Source organism: Apium graveolens, chromosome 2 (genome assembly GCF_009905375.1).
Source record: "Apium graveolens cultivar Ventura chromosome 2, ASM990537v1, whole genome shotgun sequence".
NCBI classification, from domain to species: domain Eukaryota; kingdom Viridiplantae; phylum Streptophyta; class Magnoliopsida; order Apiales; family Apiaceae; genus Apium; species Apium graveolens.
Genome location: NC_133648.1, coordinates 134796902 through 134821463, shown reverse-complemented (window position 1 = coordinate 134821463; position 24562 = coordinate 134796902).

Below are 24562 nucleotides of genomic sequence, written 5' to 3'. Positions count from 1 at the left end.
CAATGATATTTGAACTTAAATTTTCATGTATGGTTTTAAGAATTTTCTTAATGAAATCCATATGAAATGAGAGATGAAAGTAGCTTGGAAAAGCTTGGAAAATTTGAGAATGTTTGTCCCACATTGAAATAAATAAAGGGGGTTGTGTGCTTTATATGGTATTACCCACATGAGTAGTATAAAACTACTAAGGTGTGTGATGGTCCATTATGTTGTTGTGTGCTTCACGCGCACACACACACACACACGCGCGCCCCGCCCTGCCACGCACCGCACCGCACCGGACCGGACCGGGTCGACGGGCGATTTGGGCGAATGTCTCGGCGTCTCGCGTACGCGAGGCGACCTGGGCGAGGATTTTATTTATTTGAGAATTATTTTAATTCGAATTTATTTATCGGTGATTGGATTATTGGGCTGGGTTCTGAAATAGGCTAAGTAGTCTAAATATATTGAACCTGCAAATAATCTGATCTGTAACAAGTTCTGATATAAGAATCAGAACTTAAGAACTGATGAATAAAATCAGAACTTAACAAGTTCTGATATCAGAATCAGAACTTAAGTACTGATGAGTCGAATCAGAACTTAAGTACTGATGAGTCGAATTAGAACTTAACTTAAGTTCTGATAATAATGTGGGTGTTAATGTGAAAAGCTGTTACAAATAATTTAAATTCAAAAGCTGATCAGTTTTGATTTTTTTTTTCATTAATGAATTCAAAATCTGATCAGTTTTTATTTTTTATTAATGAAGCAGTTTAATTCAGACATTAAGTGTGTTGACAGTTTCATTTTTCCTCTCCTATAAATAGAGGCTAAACTGAATGAATAAATATATACAACACACTACATTCTCATCTCTTCTCTTCAATCTCTCTGCATTTCTCTCCCATAAGTCCTGAAGTGCTGATATTTTCCGGCGACTGAGGTGCTGGTCGAAGTGGAGGTTTTGTTGCTGCTGTTAACATAAACTCCGAGCTGTTTTATCCTGGTGGAGATATTGCGCACATCCCAAACGCAGCAGGTAGGGGGCAATAATCTCTTCAAGAGCAGCCAGGACTTCGAGCAAGGCCTGGTGACTCAGCTGTATTCATTTTCTTGGCATTTTGTATCTGTAAACCTTTATTTCAGTCACTGTTGAAAGCTATGGTTTCGGGTACATCTTTCTTTCTCTCTTCGTTATTTCAGTTACTGATTTTGTTTACCTGCATGTTTTGTTTTGTTAACTGTGGTCTTGGCCTAAACTTGTTAAATTCTTTATACACTTGCCTCTATGTTGCTATACTTGTTAGTGAGTTTCTCAACATTCTTGAAGAGATTATTGGTTATTTAGAATTTAGCATAATGGTTAACGAAAGTGAGGTTATCGTTGGTGGTGGTAGCAGTTCGGGTGTAACTGCTGGGGCCATTGATTGGACCACCTATAGTTTCCCACAAGCTGTTGAACTAACCGGTTTACCGGAGAAATTCAACGGTGGCATTGGCTTTTCTCGCTGGCAGAAAAGGATGAAGTTGTGGTTGACTATAAAGGGTCTGTGGCCGGTTGTGGAATATGAGAAACCAGTAGTGGATCAAGAGAAGGCTGACACAGTTAAGGCTTTTGCGAAGTGGGCTGAGAAGGATGGAGTGGCTAGAGCGGCCATTCTGGCGGCACTAACAAACACTTTGTTTGATGTCTATTCTTCTGATGCCTACTCTGCAAAACTCTTATGGGAGAAGCTGGACCAGACACACAATACTGACTCACAAGGTCTAGAAAAGTATTCTGTGGCAAGGTTCCTCGAGTTCAAGCTGGTGGACAATAAGTCCATGACTGAGCAGGTGCATGAGTTCGAGATGATAGTGCATGCTTTGAAGGAGTCTGGAATGAATCTCCCGGAGAAGTTCAAGGTGATGAGTGTGATTGAAAAGCTCCCGAAGTCTTGGGAAGAGTTCTCTCTCTCCCTGAAAAGACAGAAAGGAGAGATCACCTGGACCAACCTTATGCTGGACATCTCGGTGCAAGAACAACACAAGTCCAAACAGGGACATGTGATGCCAACTGAACACGGTACCTCGAAGGTAAACATAGCAACTGTAGGACAAAAGAGGAAGGCTTTTGCTAAGAAAGCTAATAGTAATAAACCTAAGAGTGACAAGGACAAGGCCAAGAAACCCAAGGCAAACAAATCATGCTGGTCTTGTGGGCAGGTTGGGCACTGGAGTAAGGACTGCCCTACGATGAAAGCGAAGAAAACCGAGGTAGCACAATCAAATGTTGTGCTTGGAACCGCAAGTGGGCCTGTAGTGAACATGGTTGTTGGTGAGGCTACGGCTTCTGAAACCAACGTTGACCGGTATGTATCCTACAACCCTGTGATATTTTCTACCTATCTGTCAAATGAATGGTTGATAGATACTGGAGCTAATGTACATATTTGTGCTGATATTAGTTTATTTGTATCTTATCAACAGAGTCATAGCCTGACTGTGAAGATGGGGAATGCTAGTGCTGCTCAAGTACATGGAGTTGGAAACGTGGATCTGAAGTTCCCTTCAGGACGTATTCTATCTCTGATGAGAGTGCATCATGTTCCCGACATGCGTAGAAATATAATAAGTGGAAGCTGTTTAGTTTCTAGTGGTTTTGAAATTTCGTTCAAGTGTAATAAAGTAGTTCTTATTCACACTGGTACATTCTTTGGCAAGGGTTACTTGTCAAATGGTTTATTTGTTATTAATGCGGATCCCATTTTGGGAAGTTTGAATAATAATGTTATTCCTACTGTTAATTGTATTGAATCCTCAAATATATGGCATGCTAGACTAGGTCATTTAAACTTTGGTGCTCTTAAGAACATGATGAACTTAGAGTTGATTCCAAAATATACCATAGAAAAGAATTCTAAATGTCAAGTATGTGTGTCTGCTAAACAAATAAGGAAACCTTTTCATAACATTGTTAGGGATTCAGACTTGTTAGATTTAGTACACACTGATATTTGTGAATTTGGTGGTGTGTTGACCAAGGACCAGTTTAGATACTTCATTACTTTTATAGATGATAGTAGTAGATATTGTTATGTTTATTTACTTAGACATAAGGATGAAGCACTTAGTAAATTCATTATATATAAAACTGAAGTAGAAAAACAAACTAGTAAGTTCTTAAAAGATTGAGATCTGATAGAGGTGGTGAGTATACGAGTAATGCTTTTAATGAATTTTGTGCAAACAATGGTATAGTTCATGAAGTTACTCCACCATACACACCTGAGTCTAATGGGGTTGCTGAGCGAAAGAACAGAACATTTAAAGATATGATTAATAGTATGCTTATTAACTCTGGGTTGCCTAAATACATGTGGGGAGAGGCTCTAAATACGGCTTGCCATATTTTGAATAGAGTCCCTCTGAAACACATGGATAAAACACCCTTGGAGTTATGGAAAGGCAGGATGACTAGTCTTAAGTATCTTCGTGTGTGGGGGTGCCTTGCTAAGGTGCTTGTTCCTGAACACAAGAGAAAGAAACTAGGTCCAAAGACTGTTGACTGTATCTTTCTGGGCTATCTTGAAACCACTACAGCTATGAGATTTTTAGTGTTAAAATCTGACATAGATGGTATAGTGGCAAACACGATAGTTGAATTTCGAGATGCGACATTCTTTGAGGATGTCTACCCTATGAAGACTGGAATACCTGAAACGACTTCTGAGGAAGATCCTACTCACACATCAAGTTCTATTCCTGATCATGTGGAAAAGATGACAAATGTGGGGGCGGAACCTAGTAGTAGCTCTATTCCTAAGGAATTAGAGGAACCAAGGAGAAGTAAGCGTGCAAAAATAGTCAAGGATTTTGGAGGTGATTACATCACTTACAATATCGAGGACGAACCTTTAACTTTCCGGCAAGCTATGGATTCTTCCGAGTCAAGGCACTGGAAGGGCGCTGTCAAGAGTGAAATTGACTCTATTGTTTCTAATGGAACATGGGAGTTGGTTGATCTCCCTCCTGGGTGTTCTACTATTGGGTGCAAATGGGTCTTTAAAAGGAAGTTGAACCCTGACGGCTCAATAGATAAGTACAAAGCTAGACTGGTAGCTAAGGGTTTTAAGCAAAAGGAAGGAATTGATTATTTTGATACATACTCTCCGGTTGCAAGAATGGTAACAATCTGAATGCTTATAGCATTGGCTTCAGTCCATGGTCTTATCATTCATCAGATGGATGTAAAGACGGCTTTTCTTCATGGTGAACTTGAGGAAGAGATTTATATGGATCAGCCTGATGGATTTGTTGCATCAGGCAATGAAAGGAAAGTATGTAAGTTGATCAAGTCCATCTATGGCTTGAAACAAGCTCCCAGAGATTGGCATAAAAAGTTTGATGAAATTATATTGCCTTTCAGTTATAAGATTAATGAAAGTGATAAGTGTGTCTACACTAAAGTTAAAGGTAATGAGTGTGTTATCTTGTGCCTATATGTGGATGATATTTTATTGTTTGGAACCAATATTGAGATTATTAACGAGACTAAAGAATTCTTGAAAAGGCATTTTGAAATGAAGGATATGGGTGAGGCAAGTGTGATTCTTGGAATCAAATTGATTCAGTCCACTGAAGGAATAACCTTGACTCAATCTCATTATATAGAGAAATCTATACTTGAGAAATATGGTTATTCACAGTGTAGAATCGCTAGTACACCTTATGATTCGAAAGTTGCCCTTGTCAAGAATACTTCAGGAGTGCCTGTGTCTCAGTTAAGGTATTCTCAGATTATTGGGAGCTTGCAGTATCTTGCTAACTGTACTAGACCAGATATTTCATATTCTGTGTCTAAATTGGCGAGATATACAAGCTGTCCAAACAGAACTCATTGGGATGCTCTTGATAGAGTACTTAGATATCTAAAAGGCACAATGTACCTTAGTTTACACTACAGGAGATTTCCTGGTGTGCTTGAAGGGTACAGTGATGCAAGTTGGATAGCTAAGAAGTCTGGTTCCAATGGAGTGACTGGATACGTGTTCACCTTGGCTGGTGGAGCAATATCCTGGAAGTCAAGCAGACAGACTATTGTTACTCGGTCTACTTTTGAGGCTGAGTTGTGTGCACTTGATGCCACAGGGACGGAGGCTGAATGGTTACACGGACTTATGTCTGCAATACCTGTAGTAAGCAGACCGCTTCCTGCTATTGCTATTCACTGTGATAGTCGAACAACTATCGACAAGATTAGTAGTAAAAAGCATAATGCTAAAACTAAGAGACACATCCAAGTTAGACTCAAGTCTATAAGGGGTTTAGTGACTGATAGGATCATAGCTATAGAGTTCATAGGAACTCAGAATAATATAGCTGATCCTCTTACTAAAGGACTGGAACCTGCAGTGGTCCTTAAGTCAAGGTTGGGGATGGGATTGTCAACCCATCATAATTCATCAACAGTGGGAACCCAATACACATGAGAGGAGATCCCTTGAAGTGTATTCAATGGGTAATAACAAGCTGTAAGGATGAGTTGGTAGTACCTTTGCTACATAGATGATACTACAGTATCTGAATCTATCCCCTGTAAACCTAGAAGGTACTGATACTGCCAGAAAAGCAAGAGTGTTAAAACTCTGAATGGGATCAAGTCATTTGACGAGATAGAGGCAGTATATCTCTGGAGATGCCCAGCTAAGCGAATGTAATTGTGTGGTCGCAATTAGAGGATAGGGTTAATCCTTGAAGCATTCGACGAACAGGATCGAGACATGACCATTAATGTCTCAAAGCCGTAGATTGGCACCATAACCTTTGGCTTGTCGTCGTCTATGGAATATGGTTATACTAAACGGATTAAGATTCAAGGTGAAACATTCCATCTGAGTCCGATAGCCATTGAAGTAGAGGAATTAGGAGGGTTCAAACCCGGAAGGGTACCGACTCTGAAAAACAAGTCATGATGGGAAATTGATCACATTTCTGTATGGATTTGTGGGGGATTGTTAGAAAATTAGGATTTTAGAGCTTAATTTAATTATGTTCTTGATGTTAATCCTAAAATCTAATGATTGGAAATTGTTCAATGATATTTGAACTTAAATTTTCATGTATGGTTTTAAGAATTTTCTTAATGAAATCCATATGAAATGAGAGATGAAAGTAGCTTGGAAAAGCTTGGAAAATTTGAGAATGTTTGTCCCACATTGAAATAAATAAAGGGGGTTGTGTGCTTTATATGGTATTACCCACATGAGTAGTATACAACTACTAAGGTGTGTGATGGTCCATTGTGTTGTTGTGTGCTTCACGCGCACACACACACGCGCGCCCCGCCCCGCCACGCACCGCACCGCACCGCACCGGACCGGGTCGGGTCGAAGGGCGATTTGGGCGAATGTCTCGGCGTCTCGCGTACGCGAGGCGACCTGGGCGAGGATTTTATTTATTTGAGAATTATTTTAATTCGAATTTATTTATCGGTGATTGGATTATTGGGCTGGGTTCTGAAATAGGCTAAGTAGTCTAAATATATTGAACCTGCAAATAATCTGATCTGTAACAAGTTCTGATATAAGAATCAGAACTTAAGAACTGATGAATAAAATCAGAACTTAACAAGTTCTGATATCAGAATCAGAACTTAAGTACTGATGAGTCGAATCAGAACTTAAGTACTGATGAGTCGAATCAGAACTTAACTTAAGTTCTGATAATAATGTGGGTGTTAATGTGAAAAGCTGTTACAAATAATTTAAATTCAAAAGCTGATCAGTTTTGATTTTTTTTTTCATTAATGAATTCAAAATCTGATCAGTTTTTATTTTTTATTAATGAAGCAGTTTAATTCAGACATTAAGTGTGTTGACAGTTTCATTTTTCCTCTCCTATAAATAGAGGCTAAACTGAATGAATAAATATATACAACACACTACATTCTCATCTCTTCTCTTCAATCTCTCTACATTTCTCTCCCATAAGTCCTGAAGTGCTGATATTTTCCGGCGACTGAGGTGCTGGTCGAAGTGGAGGTTTTGTTGCTGCTGTTAACATAAACTCCGAGCTGTTTTATCCTGGTGGAGATATTGCGCACATCCCAAACGCAGCAGGTAGGGGGCAATAATCTCTTCAAGAGCAGCCAGGACTTCGACCAAGGCCTGGTGACTCAGCTGTATTCATTTTCTTGGCGTTTTGTATCTGTAAACCTTTATTTCAGTCACTGTTGAAAGCTATGGTTTCGGGTACATCTTTCTTTCTCTCTTCGTTATTTCAGTTACTGATTTTGTTTACCTGCATGTTTTGTTTTGTTAACTGTGGTCTTGGCCTAAACTTGTTAAATTCTTTATACACTTGCCTCTATGTTGCTATACTTGTTAGTGAGTTTCTCAACAGTTACTTCTTCTTCTGGGTAGTTATCCATCTCCTCATTTTTTATTCCTTCAGTTTCTATATCAGTATAATTATTTTTATCTTCTTGGTCACTATTCGATTCTTGTTTTATTACTGCATTTATATTTTTCATTCTTTCTAAAGCTTCTATTATATTTTTATTTTCTATTTCCATTTCAGAATTTTCCTCATAACTACTGTTATATTCTTCTATTATATTCACCGTTTTTCCTAAATTATCTTGTTCCGATTCACTAGTACTTGTATTATTATTTGTAGATACAGTACTAGAAACTTCACTTGTATCCTTTTTTTTGTCTTTTAACTTATTTAATTGCCTTTTCAATATTTCTATTTCTTTTTTATTTTCTTCTGTTTTTTCATTTAATTCCTTTTTTGTTTGTCTTAAATCTCTTTTTACCTCTTTTAGTTCCTTTTTAGTTTCTTTATATTTATTTTTATATTTTTTATATTTTTCTAACCATTCTTCATTAGTATTTAATCGTAGTTTTTTATTCTCCGTCCTTATTTCTTCTACTTCTTCCTTTTGTTGTTCTAATTTTGACTTTAAATATTCTATCACAGTTGTATCAATCTTAAACTCAGCTTTGCTTTCACTAGTTGTTTCCTTTTTTAATGGTTCATACTTATATTTTTCTCTTTCTAAAATTTCTTTTCCATGATTCTTTAAAAATGTTATCACATTATATTCTTTTTGTTCTTTAGTTTCCATTAGAACTTTCCTTTTTTACTAAGTTGTCCCAAATTATCTAATACCTTTCCTATTGGTTCAGATATATTAGGTTTCATTTTACTTATATCTATCATCATTGGCTCATTAACTCTTCTCCATGCATTTATGGCTTTTAGTTCTGGCTTATTTGTAATTTCTTTTTCGGGTATAATTTTTTGTTTTCCTTCTTCTAATTTTATTAACTTGTCTAGTATCATTTTTAAAGTAGATATTTCAGAATTATTCCATAAGCTTGTTAATTCTTCTCTTATTATTTGTCTCAAATTTTCTTGATTATCTTGTTTTTCTACCAATCTCATTATTGCATTTAGTTTTTCCTTAACTATTATTTCTTCCCATAAATTTTTTATAAATTCTGAGTCTGACATTTTATTATTTGTTGATTCACTTCTTCCAACCATTTCCAACATCTATCCAATATTTACTAGTATTTTTACTATGTTCTTCTAATTTCTTAATATCATTTTCTAACTTTGTTTGTCTTTCCTTATATTCTAAGTATTTTATTTGTGAATCTATTTCGCTTTCTAACATACTCTGTATTTTCTTTAACTTTTCTTTCTTATTCCTTAATTTTTCTTGTATATTCATAGTTTTTCTATAAATCTTTCTTTTCCTTGATCTACTATCTTTATTCCATTATTATTAATTTTATAATTTATCATTTTTAAGAAGTCGCTTCCTAATAATAATTCACTCGAACTATCATATTCTATTACTCCTATATTTATATTATATTCCAAGTCTAATATTTTAAACTTTAAATTAGTACATTTAGTAATAAATATTTCTCTATCATTTTCTGCATATCTGTAAGTCTGAGGTTCTATCCATTTACAATTTTCTTCATTTACCTTGCTTATATGAATAAAACTTTTGGTAGCTCCTGTATTAATTTCTGCTATACAGTCTCTTGTTATTGTTTCGTCAAATATTATTATTTTTATTTTCAAACTATCAGTATCTATTTTTATTAAATCTATCTTTCTACTCGTCATACTCATTGATCTAATTAATCTTATAGGATTTTGTTCTTTTCTAAAACTTAATCTAGATCCTTCTAATATTGGTTTAATTCTTTGCCTTGGAATCATTTGTCTATTACTAAAATCTATTGTAATTTCTTCTGGGATTGTTATTTGAGATTCTTCTTTATGTTCAATTTTTTCTAATATATCATTATATAACTTTGGTACTATTATTCCTAATTCCGTTTGTTTCTTTACGTGATGGTTTCCAGTCATAGCATAAACCATTTTGGTTTCTATACTAATAACTTCACTTCCTTTTTGCATTTTTATTCCATCTAACTTATAGTATAATGTTAAAGATCTTTCTTTATTTTCACCCCTTAGTGATATACTGAAATCAGGTTGTATTATAAATTTTAATTTCTGATATATCAAGTTTCCTTTTATTACCGCTATTAATGAATCTTGTATATTTCCTATTATTCTATCATCCAATACATATATCTGTATAGGAGTATCGATATTTTTCTGAAAATATGCTTTTATTGTAAATTCTATTGCTCCAAAATATATATTTTTTAGTTTATTTGCTTCCTTTTATTTTAATTTGGATAATTCTCTTTTTATTAATCCATCTGTTATTAAATTTATTCTTGTTTTTCCATTTATTGTATCTATATCTATTACATTCTCATGTTTTTGGGCTATATACCTAACTTCCTTATTTCTTTCAAAATATGATGTCTTGAATATCTTTTTTATTGTTAATTCTTCTGTTTCACTTTGAATTTGATTATATATATCTGGTTTAAAACTTAGGGTTTGTGATGTTCCTCCTTCGTATTCATCCATTTGATAATATATATCTTGTTTTTCACTTATTTCTTCTAATGACATTTTATCCATCTATATTTTATCCAGTTATATTATTTGTTAAAATTATTCTTTTAAGTCCTTGTATTCTTAGTTTATCATTTCTAAATGTTATTATCATATTTCCAAGTTGTTGGTAAATTCTCATAATTTCTTCGTTATTCTCTCTTGTCCATGTTATTTTATTTTTTCTTTCTAGTAATTTTTCGAGATCTATTTCTAATTTTTCTTGATTTTTTATTAATTGCTTTAGTTTTCTATTATTTCTAGTTATTGCATTTGGATCTGTCCAATTCATTTTTTAATTTTTTGTCTTAAATCGTCTATTAATCTATATTGTTCAGTTAATACTTCTTTTAAGTCTTTTATTTCGATTTCTAAATTAGTTTCTTTAATAAATTTTTCTCGTTTTAATAAAAGTTTTTCTTCCTCTAGTCTCCTAATTTTTTCATCTCTTTCTTCCAACATTGTTTGTAATATAGCTATAATATCTAATTTTTCATTTATTATTTGCATGCTTATCTTACAACTTTCAATATGTTGATTTATTAGCCTATTATATGTTGGTTCTTTATCAGCTATATACTGAATTGATCGTATCCTTAAATCTTCCATAAGTCAGATTAATTGTCTGTATAAAATTTTCTTACACATATGTTGTGTTACTTTGTTTTCTACTATAAATAAAATTAATAGAGTTGCTATTATTTTAGATTTATATCTTTTATTCCTTTCTCTATTTATTCTTGTCGGAGGTCTTATTTAACCTTCAAATTTTATTTCATTTTTACTATTCATGTATCTTTTACTATTCATTAGTTACTATTCACTGTCTACTATTCACGGCTACTTTTGGTACAGTGTTTTACTGTTCATTTCCCGCCTATTACTGGCTCTGATACCAATTTCTGGATCGTTTATATACCTCTGATACCAATTTCTGGGGAACCAATTTCTGGATCGTTTATATACCTCACAACCCTAAAGAGGGAAGGCGCATTAAAATACATATTCATATCGATTAATATTTGGATGTAGTAAGCAGTAGACAAAAACGAATTCATTATTTTAAATGAAATCATCCCTATAACCTCATACTAATTAAACATCATAATCTTAGAGAACATTATTTTATAATGCTATCATACACAATAAGATTTAAATCAGAATTTTTACCTCTTATAATAGCTTTCTGGTCACCGGAAGTCTCAACTCACCCTTGCCCTATTATCCTCAACGCTCTCCAAGCTCCTTTGGATATTCTTGGCTGGATGCAGAAGTCCTCACACGGTCTCTTCCATATTGCTATTTCCCAAGGTATTATTTTCCTGAATTAATCCTGATTGTATATGAATACATATAAAATAATATTTTCTATTATTATGATATATTCTTAGTAGAGTTTATAGAGAGTGAAGAAGTTTAGCCAGACATATTCAAAGAGAGAATTGAACTTCAGAAATTTTCAAATATCCTTTACATTTTATGTATGGACTTATTTATAGTAGTCCTTCTATATGGTTACAGATTACCGGGATAACCGGTTTCTTTTACATAATTACTAATAATTCTCTTTTGCAGGTTTTTTCCACGAATCTTTTATTTTCTTTATCTGCCATTTCTTCTTTTGTCGTCTCTTCATATTTTCTTCATCTTTATCTTCTGTGTCTGCCATGATATCTTGCAGGATCTGTCATCTTTTCCAGGGAATCTGCTTTTCCTTTTCTTCTTTTTCCATTTTTGTCATTTTGCCTTGATATTTTGTTGTTGAAAGGAATCTTTTATCTTCTGGTAATATAGCTCTTTCATATTTTTTGGTTTTCACCATTCAATTTACAGTGTTTTGGTGTATCACACCATTTTTGTATCATGCAAAGGGATCAGAATTCCCTTTATCATTATCTTTTAGACTGATAATAGGTCTCTTTCTAGGACCTGTTATTCTTTGATAATATTCAGTAGTATGTTTTGCATGATTATATTTCAGGTTTTCTATTTTATCAAGCATTATCTATAATGCCATAGTACCTGAATTTTGTATAGTATTATCATAATATAAGGTTATTATACTTTCGGTGAAACCTCCACCATGGCTTTCAGAAATGATTATAACTTTCCGAGCTCGCAGTATATCTTGTATTTTGGACCTGAGGGTAGCTAGACCAATGGCTCATTTTTCACATAACCATTCTTGGAATTTGTTAATATCACAGGGATTTGGCAATTTCAAGCTTTTGGTTTCTCCCAAAATATCTGCCATATTCCTTCATAATTTAAATAGTTGGCATATTACTATGGGTTTTCCAACCAGATCAGTTGATGCATCAAAAACTTGTATTCCGTATGAGCCTGCTCCCATTTCCCGTGCCATAGCTTCCATGGATTTGACAATTATACTTGGTAGTTTTGATATACATTACATGGTTTCATTTGTTAAGATCTTGTCATCAAAACCATGTATAAACAGGTTATAGACTATGTCAGGTTTTGCATTTTCACAACAAATATATCTGGGATATTTTGTAGATTTAGTCAGTTTGCAAACATCAGGGTTAGATTTATAATCATAATATTTCATCATTTGCTCATATGTTTTCACTATCTCAGGTGAGTGTTTCAGCCTATCACTCATTGATAAATTTGACAGAGTAGTTGATATGTTGGTTGAAGGTGATGGCATGGTTGCAAGCTTTGATGAAAATGTTATAGGTTTTATTGTAGGGATTGCAACTGAAGCTTGTAGAGTTGTTTTGTCTTTTATAGCTTCCATAATTTGTTTCAGAAAATGTTGGTTCTCCTGAACCAGGGTTTCTATCTCCTTTTGGAGTTTGGTGATTTTCTCATTATTGGTTGATATATGAGAAGTGACATCAGTGATATATTTCTCAAAATTTTCCATATCCTGCTAAGAACAACAAACAATTAAATTTTCCCTTTACAAAAACAAAATGCATGACTGTTATGGATAAAAACTTAGGTTATTATTTGCTGTATTTATTACTAAGATTCGGGAGCTCAAGGCCTTTAATGGCTGCTCTCGTGTATCGTAGCTTAATTCTGCCTTTACGAGATGCCTACGTATCTCTGTGAATTAGAGAATCAAGCCAAAAAACTTAGTTCTGATTTGTGGGGCGAGACCCCTTATATAGATGTTGAGAGTCCTTGAATTGGACTTGGTATAGGAGACTTGGTGGGCAAGTCTCATAATTAGAATGGACTTTGGAGTCCTAGATAGTAGGAAACTGATTCCTTATCCTTTTAGGTCCCCTTGAGGCCAATCTACAAGGATTTATATTCCCACTAGGACTTATCTTAATAGCTGTTTTCCTCCTTTATTTATTAATTACGAAATTAATAAATAATCAGGGTTTTTGGGCCTTCTTTGTTCCATCAGGCCTGATCTGGTCCATCCGGCCTGATCAATGTGTTGACCTTCTTGGTCTGAATGTCATACATCTTCTTATTGGGCCTAGCAGTCCACACCTTGCAATATTTATTTATACAATCAGGATTTATTTATCCCTATTTATCCCTATCATTTGCCCCCCAACTTTTGGGAAACATTGATTAGGTTTCGCAAAAGTTAAGTTTATTCATTCCCTTACAGAGTTTCGTTTTTGTGTAAAGTGTGGAGCGACCTACACATTTATAACGATTTTTCCTTTATTTCTGGATGTTTCCCTAATTTTCTGGGATTTATCCCTAATTTTCTGGATTTTTCCCTTAATTTCTGGGTTTTTCCCTAATTTTCTGGGATTTATCCTTAATTTCTGGATTTTCCCTAATTTTCTGGGATTTATCCTTAATTTCTGCATTTTTCCCTAATATTGTGGGATTTATCCTTAATTTCTAGATTTTTCCCTAATTTTCTGGGATTTATCCTTAAAATCTGGATTTTCCCCTGATTTTCTGGGATTTATCCTAATTTTCTGGGATTTATCCTTAATTGCTGGATTTTCCCTAATTTTCTGGGATTTATCCTTAATTTCTGGATTTTTCCCTAATATTCTGGGATTTATCCTTAATTTCTGGATTTTTCCCTAATTTTCTGGGATTTATCCTTAATTTCTGGATTTTTCCCTAATATTCTGGGATTTATCCTTAATTTCTGGATTTTTCCTTAATTTTCTGGGATTTATCCTTAATTTCTGGATTTTTCCCTAATTTTCTGCCTTCAAATCGATCAGGATGTATAAAAAATCGATCAGGATGTATAAAAAATCGATCAGGATTCCTGACCGATTTCGATCAGGATCCTGATCGAACTAGCTCAGGAAGTAACATTCTGGTCGATTGGATCTTCGATCAGGATCTATGCGGAATCGACCAGGATTCCTGATCGATTTCGATCAGGACTCTGATCGAACTGGCCTTCAAAGTGACACTCTAGTCGACTAAAATATGGGCATAATCGACCAGAATTCTTGATCGATTTCGATCAGGATTCTGATCGAACTAGGTGGCTTTCTACCGTTCTAATCGAATGAAATATCGATCTGGGTCCTCTTCTGTGTCGATCAGGACTCTGATCGATCTTAGTGGTTTTCTTCCTTCTTGCTCGAATGAGGTATCGATCAGGATCCTTTTTGGGGTCGATCAGGACTCTGATCGAACTTAGGGGATTTCTTTCCTCCTGTTCGAATGAGGTATCGATCAGGATACTGTTTGGCGTCGATCAGGACTCTGATCGAACTTAATAGGTTTCTTCCCTCTTGATCGATTGAAGTGTCGATTAGGATTTTCTTCTTTGTCGATTAGGACTCTGATCGAACCATTTTAAAATTCTGGTCGATTTTCGACCCTTCATTTTCCATGGGAGCTTCTAGATTATTCCTGATATTTCTAGTAGATGGGCTTTTAGGTTGGGCCTGGCTAAATGGGCCTAGAAACGCCTCGTATTCCGAGCTTTTCGCCTATATAAGTGTAGTGTAAAGTGAGAATCCTCACTTCACTTCACATTTCTCATTTTCTCTCATAAATCTCTCTAGAGTTCTCCCTTTGAGAAGGCGATTTCCGGCGACCTCAGCCACCGCAGCTCCACCTTTCTCAGGTTTTTCTGGGTTTCAAGCCTTCAACCGAAGCATATCAATGGCGGATCGTGACTTGGCTCGTTTGCAGAAGATGAATGTCTCTAAGAGAGGTACAAACATTCAAATTCAATCTCCATATACTTCCCTACTTGATATGATTAACTCGAGAGGTGATGAATATCCCTCTCTATCTAAGTTAGATTCGTATAATCATGGTAACACCTTTCATGAGTTAGATGGTAGGATATAGTCTATGAACACCCTGTACAGACTTCCACCCCACCTTAGGATTACTCCAGCCGCCCCTGGGGATAGGACTTGTAATTGGGAGGGGGATACTTTGTTTATCTATCGAGGAGCCCTGACCGCGGGTCTCAGGTTCCCATTCCATGAATTTATTCCTCGCTTACTTGCAGATGTACAAATTAACCCTTGTCAACTCCCTCCTAACGCTTGGAGGAACATTATCTGTTTTATGGTCCTTTGTCTTAGAAACAATTTTCCTCTTTCCGTAGCTGTCTTTAGGAAAGTTTTCCAATTCTATAATAGCGCCATGAGTCAACCAGGTTGGGTTTTAATTCGTCAACGGCCCAAAATCCCTCATATCTTCGATAGTAATTCCATAGTTGAGAATAACCCCAAATGGAGGGACGAGTTTGTGAGGCTGACCTGGGCTGGGGGTGATTGGACCACACTCTTTCGTAGGCCCTTTTGCAAAGTGTCAGATGGGAGTCCAGGTAGCATCAGATTATCTGATGAGGAGGAGGTGGCCTACCAAGCCTTAATTTCAGATGATGGGAAAACAGACACCTGGACCCTCTTAGAGGAGTTTTCTCTTAAGAAAGTTGGTCTCTCTCAGGCCAGTGATAAGGGTAAATTTATAACTGGATAACCATTTTTCTTTCCCTTTAATTGTAACGTTTTATCTCTCCTGCGATTTAATATTCTTTCTATCTTTCCTTTTCAGCTTGCGAGGCCATCAATAATGTCAACAGGCCCAAGGAAGGGGAGTCAGGCCGCCAGAAGAGGGCCAAGCTAAACAAGGACCCCAGGAGCAAACCTGACGGTCCTTCTTTTCTTAAGCCCCACGTCCCGGTGGTCGAGTTGGGGGACGATGTGCATCCTCCACTTAAGGCACATTCCTTCAGGCCTAACTGGGGCTTCAGGAGGAGCGATACGGTGGTTGGATCCACCAAACATGCTAAGGATTGGTCGTACCATTCCATCACTCCCCATGACTTTACTGACATTGTTACGGGGAGTGATATCGAGACTATTGAGCTTCTGGGTTCTCAAGCCCAAGCTGCGGTAACTTTCTTTTTTCTCTTTTTATTTGAATCCCAACTTTCTCGTATTTCAACGAACTTGTGCTAACTCATACATATTTCTTTGCAGAGTAATACCTACTTCCAGGCGGCCCTCCACCAGGCTAGGTCCTGGAAGGGTAACTCAGATGGGTTTGAGAAGGAGATGAAGAAATGGGAAGAGAGAGCCAAGGTCCTGGAGAAGAAGCTGGACACGAAGAAAGAGGAGCTGGCTAAGGCTCATTCCGAGCTAGTGAAACTTAGGAGCGATAAGGATAAGCTCATTGATGACTACATGGATTCTGACAAGTTTAAGAATCTCATAGAGATTCATGATGAGGGTCTTTATTCCCTACAGTTTACTCAGGGATGGGATGCGGCCGTAAAGGCGGTTTCTGAGAAGCACCCGGGCTTAGTCGACCCTAAGGACTTTATAAGTCCCGAGCAGGCTGAGTCGGAGGATAGCATAGACGCCCTCTTCAACTCCCCTCAGCCAGATGATCATATCTTGGATCCTAACACTGCTTCTCCTCCCGCTTCTCCTGCGAAGGATGCTGAAGGCGCTGATAAGGAGCAAGAGAATGAAGGCTCCCGCATGGAGGAGTAGTTTTTCTATTCTGTAATTTTATCCTTAATTATGTCTGGACTTTTGTTTGTATTAAAACTTATTACCCTCCGGGGCTATTTTATATGCTACTTTCCTTATTTGCATTCTCTCCTTTATTTTTCCGATACTTTAATATTCAAACTTGGCTTAATGGGCCACACAAGTATTATCACAACTCAAACATCCATAGGTTGAAATAATTTCGGACTCTTCAATTTCAAGTCTGGTTTTCCAAAACCTTACATAATATGGGTTCGACCCTGATCTATAATAGCTAAAAAATAAAAATTCTATGCAAACAAAGCTTCAAGGTGCTTTTAAACCTACTTGTCACAATGACAAGTGAGAATCGTACTTCGACCATCTTACACGTAGTAAACCTTCAGGTTTTGTGCGTGCCAGGTTCTCGGGACTTCAAAACCATCCGTAGTCTCCAGCTTGTAGGTTCCTCTACCCTGAACGCTCTTGACTTTGTACGGCCCTTCCCAATTTGGGGCAAGTTTCCCTTTCTGTCCTACCCCAGAAGCTTCTATCTTCCTCAAGACTAGGTCACCTTGTTTAAAGAACCTTTCTTTAACCCTTAAGTTGTAGTAGAATGAAGCTTTCTTCTGATACTCTACTATCTTTGCATGTGCTTCATCTCGCACTTCATCGATTAAGTCTAGAGCCAATCTTTGTCCTTCCTCATTTTCCTCGGTATTGAAAGCCTGAATCCTTGGAGAGGAATGTGATATCTCCACTGGAACTGCTGCTTCTGCCCCATACGCGAACATGAAGGGAGTTGCTCCTGTCGTGACTCTACAAGTAGTCCTATAGGCCCACAATATGGGAAGTATCTCATCCACCCAATTATTTCTTGACTTCTCGATCCTCTTCTTTAGTCCATCCAGGATTATTCGATTTGCTACTTCTGCTTGCCCATTGGCTTGTGGGTGAGCCACGGAGGTGAACCGTAACTCAATTTCATTTTCTTCACAATACTTCTTGAATTCCTCGTTGTTAAACTGCGTTCCATTTTCGGTGACTAGGACACGGGGAATTCCATATCGGCACATAATGTTTTCCCACAGGAATTGTGCAACTTGTTTAGTTGTGATTTTGGCCAAGGGTTTGGCTTCAATCCACTTAGTGAAATAATCAATGGCTACAATCAGGAACTTCCTTTGTGTCGTGGCCATAGGGAAAGGCCCTAGAATATCCATTCCCCACATAGCAAAGGGAATAGGCGAGTTGATAGATGTCAGCATCTCAGGAGGTTGTCTAACAACAGGTGCATGCTTCTGACAGCGGTCGCACTTCTTCACATATTCTTTGGCATCAGCCATCATTTCCGGCCAATAAAAACCTAGACGAGTTATCTTATGAGCCAGGGCCCTGCCCCCCAAGTGTTGTCGACAAATACCTTCATGCACTTCTTCAAGAGCCAAGCGTGCCTCATCGGGCCTGAGACACCTCAAGTAGGGAACCACGAAAGATCTTTTGTAAAGAATCCCATCTATCAAAGAGTACCTTAGTGCTCGAACAGTTAACTTCCGTGCTTCAGTTGCATCACTTGGCAACCAACCGATTTGAATGTGAGCCTTGATAGGATCAATCCATGACGTCCCCAGGCCTATAGGAGCCACAAGCTTAACATCTATGCTTCGTGTCTTCAAAACATGGAAGTACACACTTCCTGAACTTTCTTCTATCTCGGATGAAGCAAACTTTGATAACGCATCTGCCTTAGCATTTTCTTCCCTTGGAATGTGCTCAACATGACATTCATTAAATTGGGTCATCACAGCCCTTACTAGGCGGACATACTTAGCCATCGTATCATCCCTTGCCTCAAATTCTCCCTTTACCTGGGATATGATCAGCTTCAAGTCTCCCCGGACCTTTAAGTTTTTGACTCTAAGTGTCCCAGCTAGACCAAGGCCAGCAATCAGGGCTTCATACTCTGCCTCATTGTTTGTGGTTGGGAAGTCTAGCTTCATAGCATACTCAATTAAGAATCCATCAGGGCTTTGCAAAACCAACCCTGCTCCACTGGAATTTGTTTTTGATGCTCCATCAAAATAGAGAACCCAATATTCTTTCTCCTTATCATCCTTTTTTCTGTCCCCATTGTCGACTCCCTTGTCTTGAGGTATGGTATCTTCCTGCCCCCCGACTTCTTGGTTGGGTATGGTACATTCCACCACGAAGTCAGCTAGTGCCTGGGATTTTATGGCCGTACGTGGCTTATACTTGAGATCGAACTCTTCCAACTCAATTGCCCACTTAATCAATCTCCCACTTGCCTTGGGACTGTGAATGATATTTCTCAGTGGCTGATTCGTTAGCACCTCAATCTGATGAGCCTGAAAGTAAGGACGCAGTTTTCTCGAAGCCATTACCAAGGCTAGAGCAAATTTCTCAATAGTTGAATAATTCAATTCAGCACCATGCAGAATTTTGCTGACATAATATACGGGTTTCTGGACTTTTAGCTCCTCCTTAACCAACACCGCGCTCAAGGCGCTCTCTGAAACAGCCAAGTACAAGAATAAAATTTCACTCAGAACTGGCTTGGCCAACAACGGGGCCTGGGCCATATACTTCTTTAACTCTTCAAATGCCTTCTGGTTTTTCTCACTCCATACAAAGTCTTTGATGCTCTTTAGCGACTTGAAGAATGACAAACACTTGTCCCCCGACTTGGAGATGAATCGTCCTAGCGCAGCAACCCTTCCTGTAAGCTTCTGAACATCCTTAACAGTTTTTGGTGGTTCCATGTCCAGGATCGCCTTTATTTTATCCGGGTTAGCCTCAATTCCCCTCTTTGAGACCATCAGTCCCAAGAATTTTCCAGATCCTACTCCGAAAGCACACTTCGTAGGATTCAACATCATCTTGTGGTACCTCAGGACCTCAAAAGCTTCCCTTAAATGGGCTATATGATCAGTCTTTACTAGACTCTTGACTAACATGTCATCAACATAGACTTCCATAGTCTTATCAATAAAATCCTTAAAAATTTTATTCACCAACCTTTGATAGGTGGCTCCTGCATTCTTGAGACCAAACGCCATAACAAGATAACAATAAACACCAAAGTCAGTGATAAATGATACCTTTGGAATGTCATCCTTATGCATTTTGATCTGGTTGTATCCGCTAAATCCATCCATGAAACTCAGCATCTCATGTCCAGCAGTGGCATCAATCAAAGTATTAATTCTAGACAGCGGAAAACAGTCTTTGGGGCATGCATCATTTAGATCAGTGAAGTCTATACACATCCTCCACTTTCCATTAGCCTTCTTCACCATTACAGGGTTTGCTAACCACTCCGGAAATTGAATCTCCTCAATGAAACCAGCCTCTAAGAGCTTTTCTACTTCCTGTTTTATAGCCTCTTGTCTTTCCGGGGCAAAATTTCTTTTCTTTTGTTTCACTGTCTTCCGACTTGGATCCACGTTTAGCTTGTGAGTAATTAACTCCGGGTCTATGCCTGGCATATCAGCTGCTGACCATGCAAACACATCACTATTTTCTTGCAAAAATTTCACTAACTTCCCTCTAAGGGGCTCCTCTAATGTGGCTCCAATGAAAGTCATCCTCTCAGGATTCTCGGGGTCTAAAGGAACCGAAACCAATTCTTCTGCTGGCCTTCCTCTATTCTCATCATTTTCTCGAACATCCATATCTTCAATAGGAAGAACCTGCCCCCCGACTCCATCTGCCCTCAAAGAGGCCATATAACAGCTTCTAGCCATTTTTTGATCTCATATCTCTTCTCCAATCCCGTTTCGGGTGGGAAACTTCATGACTGAATGGTAGGAAGAGGGGACTGCCTTGAAGGCATGTATCCCTGTTCTCCCCATGATAGCATTATAAGTTGAACTAGCCTTTACCACCACGAAATCTAGCATCTGCGTTGCTTGCCTTGGTTCCGTACCTATGGTGGTCGGCAATTTGATTATCCCTTCAACAGGACATTCTACTCCAGCAAACCCATATATCGGCATGTCGGTTGGTGTCAACTGGGAGTCGTTATACCCCATTCTTAGAAAGGTGTCGTGGAGCAAGATATCCACAGAAGCACCATTATCCACAAGGACCCTCTTAACCGGGCTATTTCCTATTATCGGTGTTATAACCAGCGGGTCATCATGGGGAAACTTCACACCCTCTAGGTCGGAATCATCAAAAGCCAATGTTACTTCTGTCCTGGCCCTCTTCGGGGCTTCTCCAACAATATGCATAACCTCCCTAGTATATGCCTTTCTGGAATTTTTGGACAATCCAGCAGCAGTTGGACCTCCAAAGATCGTGTTTATCACAGGTCCTCGAGGGCGTCGCGGTCCTCCAAAAATTGCATTTATAACCGGCCCTCTAGGTTGGGGATTCCGCCCCGGATCGTCTTGGTCCCTCCTACGATCTTCAAAGTTCTTCCTTCCATTATTATTTCTGTCCCCTCCATCTCCAGTATACTTGTTCAATCTTCCTTTTCGAATCAAAAACTCAATTTCATCTTTCAATTGCCTACACTCATCGGTGTCATGGCCAACATCTTTGTGAAACCTGCAATACTTGCCCTTATCTAGCTTGGCGGGATCAGCCTTCAAGGGCTTAGGCCAGCGAATATCTCTGTCTTTCTCAATCTCCATCAAAATCTGACTTCTAGGAGCATTCAGCTTAGCGTATTCAGTGAACTTTTGCCCAGGTCCTCCCCTCTTGGGGGTTGAATCAGGGTTTTGTTCGATTCTAGGATATTTGTCCTTTGCAATATATTCTAAATCAGTTTTCCGCTTCTTGCCTCCAGTGGGCTCATTACTTACTACGGTCTTCCTCATACTTTCTTCAACCTTGATATACTTCCCTGCCCTCTCTTGGAGCTGCAACATGCTTTCAGGGGGACGTTTGGCCAAGGACATCTTAAAAAACTCGTCCCTAGTTCCTTGTTGCAGTGCTATCATGGCTACCTTATCATCAAGGTCCGGGACTTTTAAAGCCTCCTTTGTGAAACGATTAAGGTAATCTCTCAAGGATTCTTTAGCTCCCTGCACAAGACTCATAAGAGATGCTGAACTTTTCTCATGGACTCTTCCACTGATGAATTGCTTAATAAAAGCCTGACTTAATTCTCTGAACGATCCAATAGAATTTGGGGGCAGGCGACTGTACCATCTTTGAGCCATACCCGACAGGGTTTGAGGGAAGGCCCGACACTTTATAGCATCATTCACGGGTTGCAGCAGCAGTGCATTAGAGAATGTCCTAACATGATTAGCGGGGTCTCCCATGCCATCATAGGCTTTGATAGTGGGCATCTTGAATTTCCTTGAGATATGGGCATTCATTATCTCTTCTGTGAAGGGTGGAGTTGGATCATCAGGATCTCCAAAGGGAAGGAGATTACTTGGATCAGTTCTTGGGACAGCAGCCCTTCTTCGTACCGGACCATCCAGGTCTATGACAGGAGGAGGATTTCTCCCCCTAGGAGGTATCTGGGGTCTGGTGGCCTGGTGAGCCTCCAAATTACGCCTCAGCCTTTGGATTTCAGCCTCATGAGCCCTGATCCTTTCCTGCACTTCCTGGGGATTCGCCCCTTGGGTGCTTCGAGGGCGTTGCCTTCCATCGGCCATCGGCTCCTTGCCTAAACGTCTCCTTCTTGGGGCCACTTCATCATCCGAAGATTCGGAATCTCTCTCAGTGTAAGGACCAGAAAATTCCCGATCCTCGGGGATAGGAGCCAAACCTCGTATATAAGGGGGCGATTGCCCTCGTGCTTCACTTCGCCCAACATATCCACTTCCTCCAACCTCGGGGTAAAGGGGCATCCCATAAGGGGGGTTAGTGGTAACAACAGTTGAATATTCATACCCGACGGGTCGAGAATTCACAGGTATATGTACTTGTTGAACTTGAGGATTCGTACCTTGAATAGTCGGGGGAGTCGTCCCTTGTGGCTGAGATTGAGTTGCCCCTATCTGGGTTTCCGCTTGAGTAGATGCATAAGTTGAGTGGGGAGGAATCTCCACGGTTGACGAAATCACCTGAGTTGTCCCAGATGGTGTTCCCTCCTCCAGAGCGCTAGTTGTTCTCCGTGTTCTCGCCATGGTTGTTGTTGTGCTTTCCCACAGACGGCGCCAAATGTTATGGATAAAAAACTTAGGTTATTATTTGCTGTATTTATTACTAAGATTCGGGAGCTCAAGGCCTTTAATGGCTGCTCTCGTGTATCGTAGCTTAATTCTGCCTTTACGAGATGCCTACGTATCTCTGTGAATTAGAGAATCAAGCCAAAAAACGTAGTTCTGATTTGTGGGGCGAGACCCCTTATATAGATGTTGAGAGTCCTTGAATTGGACTTGGTATAGGAGACTTGGTGGGCAAGTCTCATAATTAGAATGGACTTTGGAGTCCTAGATAGTAGGAAACTGATTCCTTATCCTTTTAGGTCCCCTTGAGGCCAATCTACAAGGATTTATATTCCCACTAGGACTTATCTTAATAGCCGTTTTCCTCCTTTATTTATTAATTACGAAATTAATAAATAATCAGGGTTTTTAGGCTTTCTTTGTTCCATCAGGTCTGATCTGGTCCATCAGGCATGATCAATGTGTTGACCTTCTTGGTCTGAATGTCATACATCTTCTTATTGGGCCTAGCAGTCCACACCTTGCAATATTTATTTATACAATCAGGATTTATTTATCCCTATCAATGACATTCAATGGTATTTAATTTTCTAATAATTGATATTAATAATTCATCAATATACCTTCTATTAGGAGTGAAATAATAACCAATGTGTTTTTCTATTTCTAGAAATCCTTTATATGCTTCTTCTAGTTTTTCTGTATTATTTTCATCTAATCTTTCGAGAGCAAATTTTTTTATGAATTCTACAGCTTCTAAAGTAGTAGTCCATATTATTAAAGATCCCGATATTATTTTCCATGGTTGAGCTTGTCTGCTAGTATATTCTATTTTCATTGTTTATTTTCTCTACTAAGATAGTCAGCTAACACATTTTTTGTTCCTGATATATTTTTTATTACAAAATCATAACAACAGAAAAAAGATTGCCATTTTCTTCTTTTATTTAATTCTGGTAATAATTCTATTTTAGTAGTAATAAAGGCTTTTACTTGAGTATTATCTGTTCTTACTACAAATTTAACATGCAATAAATGATAATGAAACTTCTTAATCCCATATTTTACAGCTAATAGTTCTTTTTCATTTATGTGGTAGTTTGATTCATTAGGTTTCCAAGTTCCTCCTGCATATCCACATATATGTGGCTTTTCTTTATCTATGTCATCCTTCTCATATGCTATTAGGACTGCTCCCCATCCTATATCGCTAGCATCAGTATATAATTCTAAATGATCTATTTCTATGGGTATTCTATGTTTTGGTAAATCTTTCACCTTTTCCTTAAGAATTTTTATACAATTTTCATGTTCTTTTGTCCATTCAAAAGGTTTATTTTTTGTTAGTTCCTGTAATGGTTTTCTTAATTTAGGTAAGTCTTTAATATGATCTGAGGCATAATTTACTATTCCTAAAAACTGTTGTACCTCTTTTTTGTTTTCTAATTTATCCTTAAAATTTACAATCTTTGTTACTATATGATCTTGTAATTGTATACCTTCTTTATCTATTTTGTATCCTAA